Here is a 17,242-nt window from a genome sequence, read left to right on the forward strand (position 1 = left end):
GTGAAAATCACTTTTACAGACTGACACATTATGAAACCACTTTTCAGATTTTTTAAAAAAAGCCCATGTCCAGACTGCTTTTTCAGACCACCACCATGTGTATCCTCGGTGACTGCCTACACTCCAGCAAGGGCAACCAGCCTTAGTGATGCTGAATGTATTTGCATTACAGACTGAAACCTCAAAACCCCACTCGCTTCTAAATACTGTGCATGATTATACATGGAAAGGAGCTGGGTGTGTGCAAAGAGTCTGCTTCTTCCCCCAAAAAATCGCTCCCCCTTTTTCCTACTAATGCAACTGTGAAATCACCAGAGCAAAACGCAATAAATCTCTGCCTGTAATTCCTATTTGCACACAGAGTCATGTTTTCACATTAGTCCCAAAACGAAATTTCTTTGCCAATTTGAATGCACACTTACTGCTCTTTTTTTTTGGCAAGTGAAAATCACTTTTACAGACTGACACATTATGAAACCACTTTTCAGATTTTTTTAAAAGCCCATGTCCAGACTGCTTTTTCAGACCACCACCATGTGTATCCTCGGTGACTGCCTACACTCCAGCAAGGGCAACCAGCCTTAGTGATGCTGAATGTATTTGCATTACAGACTGAAACCTCAAAACCCCTCTCGCTTCTAAATACTGTGCATGATTCCACATTGAAAGGAGCTGGGTGTGTGCTAATAGTCTGCTTCTTCCCCCAAAAAATCGCTCCCCCTTTTTCCTACTAATGCAACTGTGAAATCACCAGAGCAAAACGCAATAAATCTCTGCCTGTAATTCCTATTTGCACACAGAGTCATGTTTTCACATTAGTCCCAAAACGAAATTTCTTTGCCAATTTGAATGCACACTTACTGCTCTTTTTTTTTGGCAAGTGAAAATCACTTTTACAGACTGACACATTATGAAACCACTTTTCAGTTTTTTTAAAAAGCCCATGTCCAGACTGCTTTTTCAGACCACCACCATGTGTATCCTCGGTGACTGCCTACACTCCAGCAAGGGCAACCAGCCTTAGTGATGCTGAATGTATTTGCATTACAGACTGAAACCTCAAAACCCCACTCGCTTCTAAATACTGTGCATGATTATACATTGAAAGGAGCTGGGTGTGTGCTAAGAGTCTGCTTCTGCACCAAAAAAATCGCTCCCCCTTTTTCCTATTAATGCAACTATGAAATCACCAGAGCAAAACGCAATAAATCTCTGCCTGTAATTCCTATTTGCACACAGAGTCATGTTTTCACATTAGTCCCAAAACGAAATTTCTTTGCCAATTTGAATGCACACTTACTGCTCTTTTTTTTTGGCAAGTGAAAATCACTTTTACAGACTGACACATTATGAAACCACTTTTCAGTTTTTTTAAAAAGCCCATGTCCAGACTGCTTTTTCAGACCACCACCATGTGTATCCTCGGTGACTGCCTACACTCCACCAAGGGCAACCAGCCTTAGTGATGCTGAATGTATTTGCATTACAGACTGAAACCTCAAAACCCCACTCGCTTCTAAATACTGTGCATGATTATACATTGAAAGGAGCTGGGTGTGTGCTAAGAGTCTGCTTCTGCACCAAAAAAATCGCTCCCCCTTTTTCCTACTAATGCAACTGTGAAATCACCAGAGCAAAACGCAATAAATCTCTGCCTGTAATTCCTATTTGCACACAGAGTCATGTTTTCACATTAGTCCCAAACCGAAATTTCTTTGCCAATTTGAATGCACACTTACTGCTCTTTTTTTTTGGCAAGTGAAAATCACTTTTACAGACTGACTCATTATGAAACCACTTTTCAGATTTTTTAAAAAAAGCCCATGTCCAGACTGCTTTTTCAGACCACCACCATGTGTATCCTCGGTGACTGCCTACACTCCAGCAAGGGCAACCAGCCTTAGTGATGCTGAATGTATTTGCATTACAGACTGAAACCTCAAAACCCCACTCGCTTGTAAATACTGTGCATGATTATACATAGAAAGGAGCAGGGTGTGTGCTAAGAGTCTGCTTCTTCCCCCAAAAAATCGCTCCCCCTTTTTCCTACTAATGCAACTGTGAAATCACCAGAGCAAAACGCAATAAATCTCTGCCTGTAATTCCTATTTGCACACAGAGTCATGTTTTCACATTAGTCCCAAAACGAAATTTCTTTGCCAATTTAAATGCACACTTACTGCTCTTTTTTTTTGGCAAGTGAAAATCACTTTTACCGACTGACACATTATGAATCCACTTTTTAGATTTTTTTAAATGCACATGTCCAGACTGCTTTTTCAGACCACCACCATGTGTATCCTCGGTGATTGCCTACACTCCAGCAAGGGCAACCAGCCTTAGTGATGCTGAATGTATTTGCATTACTGACTGCAACCTCAAACCCTTAAAGTATTCCTTATTTTTACCAGTACACCTTAATTTATCATGAAAAAATAGTCCATATTATTTTACATGTTCCTCACATTTAAATTTCAAACAAAACACAAAATAATAAACACAACTTCTCCAAAAGGAATTCCAATTCTATTATTCATTTCTTAATTTACCATATACATCCCCTCTCAAACTCATAACTCACCTTTAAAATTAGTTAGTTGTGAAAGAAATGTGGCACTCAAACAGCAGATTATCAGAGCCAGGATCTCTGTTCTCTACACCTCTCTCCTCTCAGCAGAACCAGAAAATGGCAAAGTTTCCCTCTATTTTTCCACACATATACATGTAAGTTTCAAATCTCAGTGCTTCCCCCTTTTTTTCAAATGTAATCACACATTTCTATTGGTTGAAAACCAACCCTTTTCTTAAAGTACCCTTCCCCCAACTTGACTTCTGCCTGCTACCATAGCAACAGCTCATGGAACACTGCTGTGTGGAGTTAGGTCAGAAGTTCGCCAAACAATGTTTCAATTCCACAGAGCAAGAGTGCTTGACTTTTCAAACCTTACAGCAAATCCATAGTACTGTTCTTTGGTAACACATTTTTCTGTACCAATACAAAACATGCTTCTATAAATTTACACATACAGCCTAGTTTTTAGTGTAGAATGGTATGAAACAGCCAATCAGTTCTTTTTTTTTATTTAAAAATATGTATGCCTCCATTTCCAACCTGTCTTTCATTTCTTTTTCCCATTCTACTGAATTACACCTCCTGAGTGCATCCAGATCTCCTTTGAAGATGTTCACAGTGTGGATTGTAGGGCACAGCTATGTCTTCTGGAGTGAAAAGTTTGCAGAGAAAACAGATATGGTGAGAGACCTTGCTTTACCAAATGTAGACATTAAATGGATTGGTCAGAGAGGGTTAAAGTGGCACCAATTGATGCCATTGGTGAAATCCTTCATGCAAAACCAACACCCTGACCTCATAATAGTGCACTGTGGTGGCAATGACCTAGGCACTTTGACTGGGGTAGGTCTGGAAATGCTTATGAAGGACACCTTTGCACAACTGTTTTCTCTTTTCCCTAAAACTGCCTTTGTGTTTTCCAACATATGCCAAAGGCAAAAATGGAACTGGTCCAATCATTTCTGTCCGCAAATTGACAAAGCAAGAAAGCACGTCAACAAATCTGTTTCTGCTTTCCTCCGTGACTATGGTATGGGTGCCATTTACCACAACAACTTGCGTTATGACATGCAAGACATTTATAGAGGAGATGGTGTGCACTTCAATGATGAAGGGAACAGAGTCTTCCTCTTGAACCTTAGACTCTGCATCGGTACTTATTTGTAGGTACCAATAAAAAATCACTTCATAAACACAACGGCTCTTTTTAGAGCCCCCTAATATCTAAACACTTAAATCTGAATTTCATTTCTTTTATTTATTTTTTTCTACCGTACGCGTACGTTGAGCTTACCGTACGCGTACCCCGTGATTTTTTTAAAAATTAATAAATGTTTTCTTTGTACTTTTCTGTCCTTCTTTGACCCCCTCACAAATGTAAGGGAGTCTGTAACTCTCCTCCTTGCCCCCTTTTCTTGTTTTCACTCTTTTTTTTCTGAGTGAAACACACAAAATGGCGGCCGCCGCTTCCTGGTTTCGGCCAAATCGAATGTTTACTAAGATCTAAGAGCCAATCAGAATTGCGCTCGCGCACACCACTGTACGCGTACGGTAAGCGTACCGTAAGCGTACCGTAAGCTGGCTCAGATATATATATTGATTTAAAGGCTATTTTCTCAGAATCTACTGAACAGATTTACACCAAACCTACAAAAGGCACTTCCTTGACCTAGGGACTACCTCTCTGCCAAATTTCTAGTAATTCTATTCAGCCGTTCGGGCTGTAGCCCTGTCTAAAGGTCCTATGGAAAAATGCATGGAAAAAACGCGTTTTGGGACCCCCCTTTTATCTCAGCCCCCGCTTGACGAATCCCCCCGAGACTTTCAGGGTAGGAGCGGAGCGTAGCGCCCCACCTATTTTGAGAAATTCGCGAGGATTCATCAACCGGCGCCAAAGTTATTCAAAATAGAATGTTGCGGATTTCCTATGGAAAAGGGGTCCTAACTATAACTACCTACTGGCGACCGCCTATATATATTCACTGAAAAAACCATAGGTTTCACACACGTTATAGTTAGGAATTAGCATTTAAAAAACCTTGCAAATTCACTGAAAAAACCATAGGTTTTACACATGTTATAGTTAGCTGGACATTTTACTGATAAAAAACCATTGAAATTCCCCCGTTATAGTCAGTGCAGGCAACTATAACTCACGCGACCGCAATCCTCTGCTGATGCTAATACTGCATTTAGACACTTATTTGCCCATGTCTTCTTCCATTAAATTTTAGCTATACATATATTACAAATATTTTTTTTTCATAAAGACACATATGTCATCAGCAGAGGATTGCGGTCGCGTGAGTTCTAGTTGCCTGCACTAACTATAACGGGGAAATTTCAATGGTTTTTTATCAGTAAAATGTCCAGCTAACTATAACATGTGTAAACCTATGGTTTTTTCAGTGAATTTGCAAGGTTTTTTAAATGCTAATTCCTAACTATAACGTGTGTGAAACCTATGGTTTTTTCAGTGAATTTGTACGTTTTTTTAAATGCTAAGTTACTTTACGCCATTCGTGGCGTGCGCGCCCACTTAACGCAGCTCGTTCCGTGCAAGCACGCGCGCCCACTTTACGCAGTTAGTGCCGTGCACGCACGATGGGCACGCGGTGCGCTACGTGCACCGCGTGCCCACGTTACGCTGGATGGGCCATGTACGCACGCTGCGCTTCGCGCACCGTGCGCACATGGAGGACATATTATGCGCTTCGTTGTGAAAGGTAATGTTTGAATTTTAAAGCGCACGGTAAGCGCACCGTAAGCTGCCACAGATATATATATTGATTTAAAGGCTATTTTCTCAGGATCTACTGAACAGATTTACACCAAACCTACAAAAGGCACTTCCTTGACCTGTAGACCACCTCTCTGCCAAATTTCAAGTAACTCTGTTCAGCCGTTCGGTCTGTAGCTGTGTCTAAAGGTCCTATGGAAAAAGGCATGGGAAAAACGCGTTTTGGGACCCCCCTTTTTTCTCAGCCCCCGCTTGACGAATCCCCCCGAGACTTTCAGTGTAGGAGCGGAGCATAGCGCCCCACCTATTTTGAAAATTTCGCGAGGATTCGTCGAGCGGCGCCAAAGTTATTCCAAATAGAATGTTGCGGATTTCCTATACACCCCCACATGTACGGCGCGTACCCCACCCCCGTATGTACGGCGCGTACCCCACCCCCGTATGTACGGCACGTACCTCACCCCCGCATGTACGGCGCGTACCCCACCCCCGTATGTACGGCACGTACCCCACCCCCGTACGCGCTGGGGGTACAGTGAGTACATGCGGGTGTGGGGTACGCGCCGTACATACGGGGTGGGGTACGCGCCATACATGCGGGGGTGGGGTACGCGCCGTACATACGGGGGTGGGGTACGCGCCGTACATGCGGGGTTGGGGTACACGCCGTACATACGGGGGTGGGGTACATGCCATACATACGGGGGTTTGGGTATGGTGCGTACATGCGGGGGGGCTGGGGGTATGGTGCGGAGGTGTAGGGATGGGGGTATGGTGCGTACCGGGCCCCCTTTTCCTCGTGCATCGCGGCGTACTTCGTTTTTCCGGCACTTTTTGGCTCCCGTAAAAATATTCCCGTGCGAAGTGCTGTGGGTACGAATCGTACTTGCTGGTCCATAAAACGCTGCCTGACTCCGTGCGAATGTCGCGTACGCGCTGTCCCAGATCGGACTTGTATGTATTTTTTAGTCGCACGGTGTTTTTTACGATTCGTACGGAAATGGCTTTTCTCTACGAATCGTACTTGCTGGTTTGTAAGGTGCATTCCCCGGGTACGAGTCGTACGGAGAAAACGCTCCGTACGACGATTCGTACCCGGGTTTTACAGGATCGGAATCGGCACCATAATATTAATATAAATAAAACACCACAGTATATTCTCACAATCAGAACAACCAAGAAATATTATGTTATTTACAATTAGAAAGCTTAATAAAAATTAACATATAACATATTAAAGAACACAATTTTTTAATGAATTAATAACTATTTTTTCATTTATTATTACTTACATCCCTTCCTACCCTATACCTCTTCAAACTAAACAACACACACTTAAAATATATCTTTAACATTATAATCATCACTCATTTTCATAATTGATTATCAATTAAACAATTAATAGTAATTAACTAATAATAAAAAAATTATATTTAATTATTTTCCCACCCTGTATCTCTACAAACTCAATAACCCTTACCTAATATATAAATCAAACAATATTTTATTACATCATTAATTACCAATTAAGCAATTAATGATAATTAACTAATAATTAATGAATTATATTCCCATCCTGATCCCTACAAACCCAACAAGCTGCACCTGAAAAATAACTTAAAACATATCTTAAGTACACAATTAACAATTACATAATTAATAATAGCATCAATTATTAATTATTATAATTAATTCACCTTATACTCTACTCTTTACCCCTACGAAAGCCACAACCCACACCAAAAATATAAATCAAAAATAAAATGAATTACATAATTTACATAATAAATTATCAAATAAATATTCAATAAATAATTACAAATGAATGATTAATTAATTATAATTAAATTACTTCCTACCCTACACCCCTACACCCCTACAAACCCCGCAATCTGCACCTAAAACGTAACTTATTAATACAAATTATTACAAACTTAACATAATCAATTATCAATTAAATATTTAATATTGATTAAGTTTTAAATTAATTTACATCCCAACATGAACCCCTATAGGTCCCGCAACCCCCCAAGGCACTAAAAATTACAATAAACTATTACATTTAATTTAATAACAACTCCAAATTTACAATCTATATTAAAAAACATTAACAATAATTATACAAACAATTTGTAACATACACAATTAAAATATATTTTAAAGGACATTAAAATCATTTTTTTTAATTAATTCAACAATATTTTTGTAAATGATATTAACAACATTTATATTTTTAACATTGATATTAACAATATAAATATTTTTGTAAACAATATTACTTACATAGATATTTTTGACATTGATATTACTTACCTTAAAATCGATATTCTTGTCAGCGATATTTTTGCACGTGACATTTGTGCATCACGATATTTACAACTCTATATTTCTGCATCTCAATATTTTTTTAGGATATTTTGTCCGAATACCTCATTGCTGGTTGTCACAGGTGATCGCAGAATTGCAAAGAGTGGGGTTCATTGGAGCTTTGCCCTGGCGGTTGGTGCAGGCAGCAGGATTTCGCTTTACCTTTACTGCGACGAGACCTGGGGAGCACCGGACCTGGATAGATCTCGACTCCTGCCCACATGATGTGATTGCCAGCTGCCTCCCAGAGATGGATAGGTGGACCTGGAGGGGGTGCCATGTCCCCAAACTGCCTGTGCTACCTACAGTGGAGACCGCACCTTCCATATTTGTCGAGGTGAGCTGAGCGGCTAGGGGCCCTTCCGGACCTCCGCTGTGTCCTCGGAGGTGCTGCCTGGGCTGAGTGGGACCCGGAGCGGGCCCGGCTTGCCAGGCGGAGAAGCGGGCCAGAGGCGAGATACCGCAGCACTGGACATCCCCATGCTACCGGCGCACTGAGCTGTGGTCCATGCGACTCTGCTGCGCAAGCCAGGAGTCAGTGGGCCTACGGTGTGCAGATTTTCCTGTGTGGAACGCAACCCTGGCCATGCTTGTCGAGAGGCTACCCCGTATTTCTGATGGGGGAAGGCCCCCCTGCCGCCTGACATGGGCTGTCCTTCTGAGAGTGGGAGAAGCTCTGGAGTATTAGACCTGCTCGTTACTGCTGAGAGCACATGGTCTGGAGCCTTCAACTGGGAAGTAAGACATCTGGCATACAATGACCCTGAACTGATAGGAGGTAGCCTAAAATCCTGATCTGTGCATGGAGCTGAGGGCAGGTTCAACCCTCTAGAATCCATATGAAGAGGTTGCCTGCATCGGCCTGTATTACAATTGGAGCTCTGGGGTCTGTGCTGGACCTGGTGCCAACCCTATCCCGACTGGATGGGGTTTTGGAGTCCTGCACATCCTGGCCTGTGAGGGAGATTTCCACACTGTAAGTGCGACTGCTCCTTCCCGGCCCCGCAGAAGCTAAGGGAGCGACACTTCTGATAAACTCCAGCCAAAGTGAGGTCATCCACGACAAACTTTAATACTGCCAATTCTGCAAAATTGGGAAGGGCCTACCGCTGAAACCGCAATCTAATAAGATATTCAACTACGCTCAACCTCTGGCACCAGGCTTGGAGAACAGACATGAACACCAAGTAATAAACAAGGACGGTTCAGAGAGAGCGGTTGAGGATTCCCAAACGCTGACAGACATACTTCGTGCTGTGCAGTCAACAATAGATGAGATGATTGGAAAGATCGATGCGATCGCTATAGATGTCGACATGCTGCGATGTGACCTAAGGCGAGTTTCAGACAGGGTGACGGCAACGGAGGAAGAAACTGCAACGCTGAAAGAGCAGGTCAAGAGCCTTAGGGCCTCGGTGGTGGAGCTGAAATGACAGGTAATCAAACTCGATGACCAAGCGGAGGATTTAGAGGGTCGGTCTCGACAGGGGAACCTCCGATTCATCAGATTTCCAGAAAAAGCAGGGGGCCCTGCCGTAGATCTATTCCTGACGGACTGGATCACCCGGGAAATGGCTCTTACGCTCTTCAGCATCGAACTGGCGCATAGAGCGGTGGCCCCCGTGACACCTGGGGCGCCCCCCAGGGCTATCATTGCAAAGCTGTTTAACTTTAGAGACCGGGATCTCCTGCTCCAGCTTTCCCGTAGTGGACAACGGTTCTTCTTTGCGGGACACTCCGTCACAGTCTACCCGGACTACACACAAGGGTCCAAGAGCAAAGGAAGTCTTTTATCGCAGTGAAACATCAACTTAGGGATCTGAACGTGAAATATAGCCTCATGTTCCCAGCGAAACTCCGGGTGGAAAGTGGAGGCCGTCCCTTGTTTTCATTCTTTGCAGAGGAGGCACGAGACTGGTTGGATACAAGAACTTCAGTTGGAGAACGCTTAGTGCCTTCCACCAGTTCTATTGGGACGCCTTCTTCGCAATCCTCTGGGAGGGGACACAGACAGCTTGTGCGACAGAAACAGCAAAAGAAGACGATGAGTCTGGGTTGGATTACAGTCCTCCGGAATGGTACATTGCAGGCGTCAGACTCTGAGGTAGTCCCAGATTCGATAAAGGCGATGCCGTATATGTCAGGAGACGAGGATAGACCGGGCAGTGGTCGTGAATGATCTATATGTTGAACATTTCTGGCTGACAGTACAGATAATTTGTTATTCGTCTGATTGACTAGCTGTGGTACTCTTTACTGGATCCGAATGATTCCTGCTGGGGGTTGGGGGGGTCTCTCCATTTTCTGATTGTGAGGTGGGTTACTTGATTTTTGGAGTATGGGTTTATCTCCTGGTTTGCTCCAGACATGTATTGATTCTTGGGTCTAAATGTACATTATTATATGAGTGGGTTGGGAGAAGCGGCGGCCGTCGGACCGGCGATGCCCCCAATAGAAGCCAGATCCATTAGGGAGGCTTGAGAGTAATATCGCACCCTGGGGTTATCTGCTCTCTTGCACAGCACTACATGAATTTCTATAATGGCAACTCAGACCGGAATAGGGCGAGCTATCGCCCTCTGTCTGTTTTTCGGATGTTGGTGAGTTTGAGAGGGGCAGGGGGGATATGGGGCAGTGTGTATGGTTTCTAAAAGGACATGTGTGCATATATCGATCTATACTGCTGCCCGTGGGTGGGGGATGGGTTATTCACAGTTTGGTTGTTATGTTTTGGCTTGTTCACTAGGGTAGTGTTAGGGTCACAAAAGGTCACGCCCCGATACGCAGATCCTGGAAGAGACACGGGAAATGCACTGACATGGGAGGGGCTCCTATCACGCACACAGAGACACATCACCATGGCAGCTACAACATTAAAATTCCTTACCTGGAATGTTGGGGGAATGGCGTCTTTGGATAAGCGTCACAGGATTCATGGCTTCTTAAGGCGATACAGGGTCGCAATTGCTGGACTGCAAGAGATACATATCTGGGGGAATTCGATAGCAAGTCTGCGTAAACACTGGAGAGGACAGATATACGGCACTTTATGCTCCGGCTTTGCACGGGGGCACTAGTGTAGGTGGGCCAGGAACTCCATTCCAAAACGTTCATCATGTTTTGGATCCCGAGGGACGATTCGTAATAGTGTTTGGGAGATGAGAGGGAAAGGAATTGTGCATAATTAATGTCTACGTACCTAATTTGGACTGCCCTGACTTTTATTCGGCAGTCTTGAAAGCGGCAACGCCCTATATGGGAGAAGAGATCCTTCTGTTTGGCGACCTTAATTGCATAACTGATGGACATCTAGACAAAGAGCCCCCTAGAGACCACAAAAAATCACGTATGACGGACTACCTTATGGGCATTACACAGGAGATGCAATTAAGGGATGAATGGAGAATGTGTAACCATGCCAAAAAAGAGTTCTCTTGTTTCACCCCTGCAGCTAATACCTTCCCCCGACTTGATCGCTGCTACCTCTTGCTCGGCCTTTCAGTCGTGACAAAAGCCATCTCTTACCTCCCAAGTTACATATCAGACCACGCGCCACTACTACTGACTCAGATCAGCAGGCTACGACGGCCGTCCATTCCGCTCTGGCAGCTTCGCATGGAAGCGCTAGCGGACCCCCCATTAGTGCAGACCGTTAAGGTGGCCCTACAGTATTACTTCACAGAGAACTGGGGGTCCAAAGACACTAGGTCCAATGAATGGAAGGCTATGAAAGTTGTTATCCAGGGGGTTTGCAAGGGGGTTTGCATACGTACCTCTCATGGGGCACAACAACAATTAAACGCCGGCATTGATACCTTAGAAAAGAAACTAAAAACCCTAGAAACCACACTTTATACAATGCTGACTGGCAGGGCGGAGTGGGCACAGGCTCGGCGGGAGCTGCTCGAGGCTTGGTGTCGGCTTGAAAAGTACCAATACACTACTTGTAGGCAGAGGCTCTACATGGGGGGCATTACTGTCATGACTGATCCGAACAGAGACAGAGCAGAAGCCGGTATTGCTGCTGCGGATTAGGGAGGGAGGGAGATGTCGGCACACACAAAATGCAATTACAGCAAAGTTTACGACCCATTTACAACAGACATGTTCGACTAACACCCACATCGGCCCACAAACGCTACAAGACTATCTTAAAGCTATAACGCTTCCCGCTCTTGAGTAGGAAGACGCTGCAAGTCTGGGGGAGCCACTGTCTAGGGAAGAAATACTGGTAGCGATTCAAAAACTGAAGTCGGAGAAGTAGTGATGGCCTCCCAGACGAATTTTATAAAACGTTTGCCACCCAATTGGTGGATTGTCTCTCGGAAGTGTTTAACGAGGCTCTGTCCAGTAAAAACCTTCCTGGTACTATGGTGGAAGCACTAGTGTTCATGATCCTTAAGCCAGAAAGGGATCCCCCGGCTCCGGGCTCCTATCGGCCCATTTCTCTTTTAAATATTGACAAGAAGATACTGAGTGGAGCGCTGGCGGTACGACTCCTCCCAGACATGACCCGTTTGGTCCATCCAGACCAGGCTGGGTTTATTCCCGGCCAAAACACAACCAGCACAATTATGACATGCTGTCAGGGTTCTAAATATGTAACTATTTAATTGCACAGGAGCAGGACGACGATAGGTCCCAATGCCCTCCTCAGAACACTTCCTGCAAGGTTCTTAAGTTCCATTCCAGGTAAGTTCCAATGGGGGAAAGGGGTAGGGACAGAGAAGAGAAAGCTCCAAGATCTGCCTGTAACTTTGTTAACTTCTTCTTTTTCTCCTTACAGGTCTGCCAACAATTACATCAAGGTTAGAACTTACTTTAAACTTGGCTACGGTTCTTACTCCTTTACTCTACATTAGTTCCTTATCTTACCAGGATATCTTGGATGCTTGCTACTCTTCTTGCTTCTCTATTTCCATCTTTGCAAGGATGAGAAGCCTTCACTCAATGCTCTTCTCTTGTTTTTAGGGTCGTGCTGCTCTCAGGACTTATTCTTTAACCCCTTATATAAGGAAGAAAGTATTGTTAGTGTAGCATGCCTTTAACCTTTTATGGTAAGTGTGCCTTCCCTTTCTCCCTATAACTTACTGGGTAGAGTCGTGGGTGAGGAGATGTACTGGGGTTTCTGTAGTGGAGAAATATGGCCTGAATTACTTTCTTCTCAGGATATGGAGAGAGTATTACATTATTTGTTTAGGATTTGGCTTGTTTTCTCTCTCTAGTTTTTTTCTAATTAAAAGATGAAAATAATTTCTCCTCAACGGCTTTTATTTATAAGCTATTTCTAACCTTTTAGAATTCTTTGGGGGAATGCTTTTATTAGGATTTACAGAATCTTTCTATCTTGGGTTCTGCATGTACTTGTTGGCTTAACACGGAGGTGAGAGGAAGGTTCACCCATGTTTAAACCTTAGCTTCAAATCAAGAGTAAGTATCCCATCCTCGTCGCCAGTGTAATAAAGACAGAAAACCTCTTAGGTATGTAAGTTTAATCTGTCAATGTCGAATTCCATAGCCTCAGTGACAGTAGAGAGGCGCTTACCTTAGAACGTTCACAACTTTCCATGGGTGATAACAAAGGGGAGAAGGAGGGGGGGGGGGGAATATTGGAACATGGGAGATACCAATTGACAATTAACTGTTACAACATAAGCCTTCTCACTGACGAGATGAGAAGGGACCTCCTACACCCCAGTGAGGAGCCTCTAGGTTCTTCTGATAATTCCACCCGCAAGAATCCTATACTTGACACAGAAGGAACTTGCACTGACTTCGCTCCCACAATCCGTGCCCTGGAAACGATTTAAAATCTCTCATGGAAGACGCGACGCGTGAATGAATGCGTCCCCATCGACCAGCGAGATTTAAGTAATGCCCAAAATTACTCTTTTACTACGCGGTGCTTGAAAGAACGCGCCCGCGTTTCTTGCTACCGGAAGTCAATTGAGGGTTAGAGATATTCCGGTAGCTTATTTAGGACGCGGCGATTGAATTAATGTGCTCGCATCAGAGGCCACCCGGAATTCTGTTTTATTCGAAGAATTCCTCTGGTAGCTTCTTCAGACGCAGCGCTCGGACAAAAGCGCCCGGTTCAGAACTTTTCCTTCATTCAGTGAATGAAGAAATACAATCCTCTTCTGCTCACCGAAATTAAATACATATATCAGTCACTATTACAACTGCTTTTACCTATTTATCTTCAGAAAGATAGGACTTTAATTTTGACAACTCTGACAGACTATTTTTATGCTCTAAGAATTTTTACTTTAAAGTCTTTAAACGCACTAACCTGAATCTGAAGGGGTGATATTTAGTACCGGCGAAACTAACCCCACACAAACGCAAGCTACCCTAGCTGACTAACATGACGCAGGAATTCTGGTGCTCTTCTCTCAGCTTCTTCAGTGAAGTGCGCAGTAGAATGTTGGAGCACACTTCACCAGCTGTCCTGAATTCTAAAAGACTAGACTGCTGACAGTATAGTGACAGTAGCCAAAAGGGCGTTACAGGGAGGAAACCTCTTGTGGGTCCTGACACATGCTCCGGAATTTACAGAGGGCGGATTGGGCCCTATGCCTTTTGGACATACGGCAAGCATTTGAATCTGTCGAATGGGGATACATATGGGCAGTACTTGACCGAATGCAACTGGGAGAAAAATATCTAAGCTGGTTGAAACTGCTCTATGTTAAACCAACTGCCCAGGTCCGCCTGCGCAATCAGGTGTTGGACAGCTTGGAGCTTCAGAGGGGCACCTGACAGGGTTTCCCCCTGTACCGTTACTTTTCGCACTTGCGATGGAGCCTCTGGCAATCACACTCAGGGATAAGATGAGCTGATGGGGTGTGCAGTTGGGCCCGGTGACTCATGTGGTGTCTATGCACAATGCAGCACACATAGAAACAGCAAAAACGAGGAGAAAGCATTTCTCTTAGTTTCATCATGGTAAGACTAGGTTTTACCTGGTCTTAATTTTGGAGCTGCCTCCTACTTATACCACCCTTGTAAATAGGGGGAAGCGTAAAAAAATCAATGGGTGTTGCGGCGGAACGCCCACCGCAACACCCATTGCCCATCCCATTCACGCTAAGTATAGTGTGAAATGGTTCCTTATTTACAAGGTGGCATTAATCCACAATAAGTGTAAATATAGCCCATAGTCTTTCTTGGCCTCACGCATGTGTCTCAGTTAGTGAGTTACTTTGGAGATGGAAAACCTTTTTCTAACTGGCACACACACTCTGCACACACCTGCAGCTACTTCTGAAAGCTTAGAGAGCCATTGTAGAGAGGTGAATGCAGGCAAAATATCATAAACGTTCATTACTGGCTTTAGTCAGGTGTTCTATGACTTGCTTCTGATGGGTAAATTATAGAAATCTATATCTTCTGGAACCCACCTTAGAGCATGGATATTTTGCGAAAAAGTTGGAAACACCACCTTCTTGATGGGAAGATACATATAGGATGCAAAATAATTTCAGCTTAAGGGTGCTTTGATGAGTACAGCTCTAAGGGCACACCAGAATACCTAGCAAAGAACTGAAGACACACTAGTAATTCTACAGGGAATAGACTTTTTTGCAAAGAACTGCTAGAGAAAGTAAAAGCATGAAAGAGACCATCCCCTAATAAATATAAGGGTTACCCAAAGGAACAGGATTCATGAAACACTAAACACCACTAAGAGTGTGAACTAGGAAATGAGCCTGAACAACTGCTCTTGCCAGACACTGAGATGTAAGTGAAATGGCTCATGGACTAGATAAAAATGTGCAATCATGTATGTGACAAAACCCGCAATGTGGAGCACAGGGATATGCACTGAGTGCATGATTAACAAAGGGAAACTTACACTTTTGTATATGTTTGCGATTGTTTGCTATTCACAAAGGGATTTACGAGTAGCATCTTTACCAGTGCAAAACCTCTGCACATAAAAGATAGGTCTGTTCATGTGCGGAGACTCAACACTCAAATTCAAATTTGCTTTATTAGATTTTAGTATTAAAATAAAAAACCATAAAAGCATGATACACAAATATAAAATGTATACATTTTTGCACTCTAATTAAATTCTTTTGAGGAATACAAACCACCACATTATATTAGTGCATATTTACCAAATAAAAACATTTTTCCGTTGAGTACTCAATTCATTAAAACAGTTGTATGCATATATAACAATACGTTAAAATGTACAGTTTTTTCCTGAATTTAACTACTGCTTTTAAAAATAACGCAGTATTTCTGGCATAGCATTCATTTTCCAATAATTGCAGTGCAAAATAGGCAGGGCAGCATTGCCTCAAACCCCAATTTTTTAAAAGTGGAAGGATCCATCTTTTTCTATAATCCCTATAGTATTTACAAAAACAAACAATATGAATTGTTGATTGGGACGCAACCCCATCACAAGGGCAATCTGCTAAGTTTTTTGACCAATCTTTTTTTGTAGGGAATGATACTAAGCGATAGAAAATGTCTAATCTAAAACGTGTAAGTACGAATCTATCGTACCCGGTTCCACGATAGGTCAAATAGGGTTGCATTTTAGTGGAGGAATGAATAGTCTGATTTAACTGAACTGTTGGTTTGTGGGCTTCACTAGCATATCTGAGTTCTTTCAGGTGTGACATACATTGTTTTTTAAAATCTTTTCTGGAGATATTAATCATCTTTGCTGGACTGTGGAAGAATTTGGGCCTTCCCAAGTCCCCCATAAAATCTTTGATATATTTTATCCATCTAATAGCTAGGGCCTGGTCCAGGTTTAAAGAATCTTTTATGACCCTTTGATTAAATTTTGTCTATGTTGAGGTCCAGATTCGGTGCCATAATAAAACTGGCTGCGCCCTAATTTTATCTGTAATATATTGTAGCCCCAGTTCAGTATGACAAACAAAAGTAGAGGTTGAACGTGGGCCAGCCAATATGTAACGAATAAAAGCATTTTCCACTTTCTGTATGTCCGCTGCGTTACTATATCCCCAGATCCCAGCCCCGTACAGTACTACGGTGGCACACTTGGCTTGGTAGATTTGGATCAATTCTAATGGTTGCCTTTTACCTGTTTTCTGTGCAAAATTTACAAGGGCTGTAGTTGTTTTCATAAATATCAATCTTTTTGCCCTTATGGCCTGTTGCCAGGTGCCCTTATTATCCACATGAATACCTAAATAGGGATACGTTTTTGTGTATTCGAGTTTATTATTTCCGATAAAGATTGATCTTTCTTTCTTACTAACTTTCCCACAGCTCATTATATGAGTTTTAGTGGCATTAATCTTTAGGTCGCGGCTTTCCATGTAATCGTTATATTTATTTAAAGTCCGCTGTAGCTCTAGTGGAGTTTGACCCATTATCACAGTGTCATCAGCGTAGAGTAGGGTGGGTATGGGTAGATTTTGTACTTTTGGTAGGTCCTGGCACCCCTCGAGCATCACCCGTTCGAGACCGTTGGTATACAGGGTAAACAGGAAGGGCGCCAGGACACAACCCTGTCTAACCACCCTCTCTACTGCAAATGAAGTGAGGTATTCCCCATTTGCTCTGTGCCG

The sequence above is a fragment of the Triturus cristatus genome, chromosome 7 (assembly GCF_964204655.1).
Source record: "Triturus cristatus chromosome 7, aTriCri1.1, whole genome shotgun sequence".
NCBI classification, from domain to species: domain Eukaryota; kingdom Metazoa; phylum Chordata; class Amphibia; order Caudata; family Salamandridae; genus Triturus; species Triturus cristatus.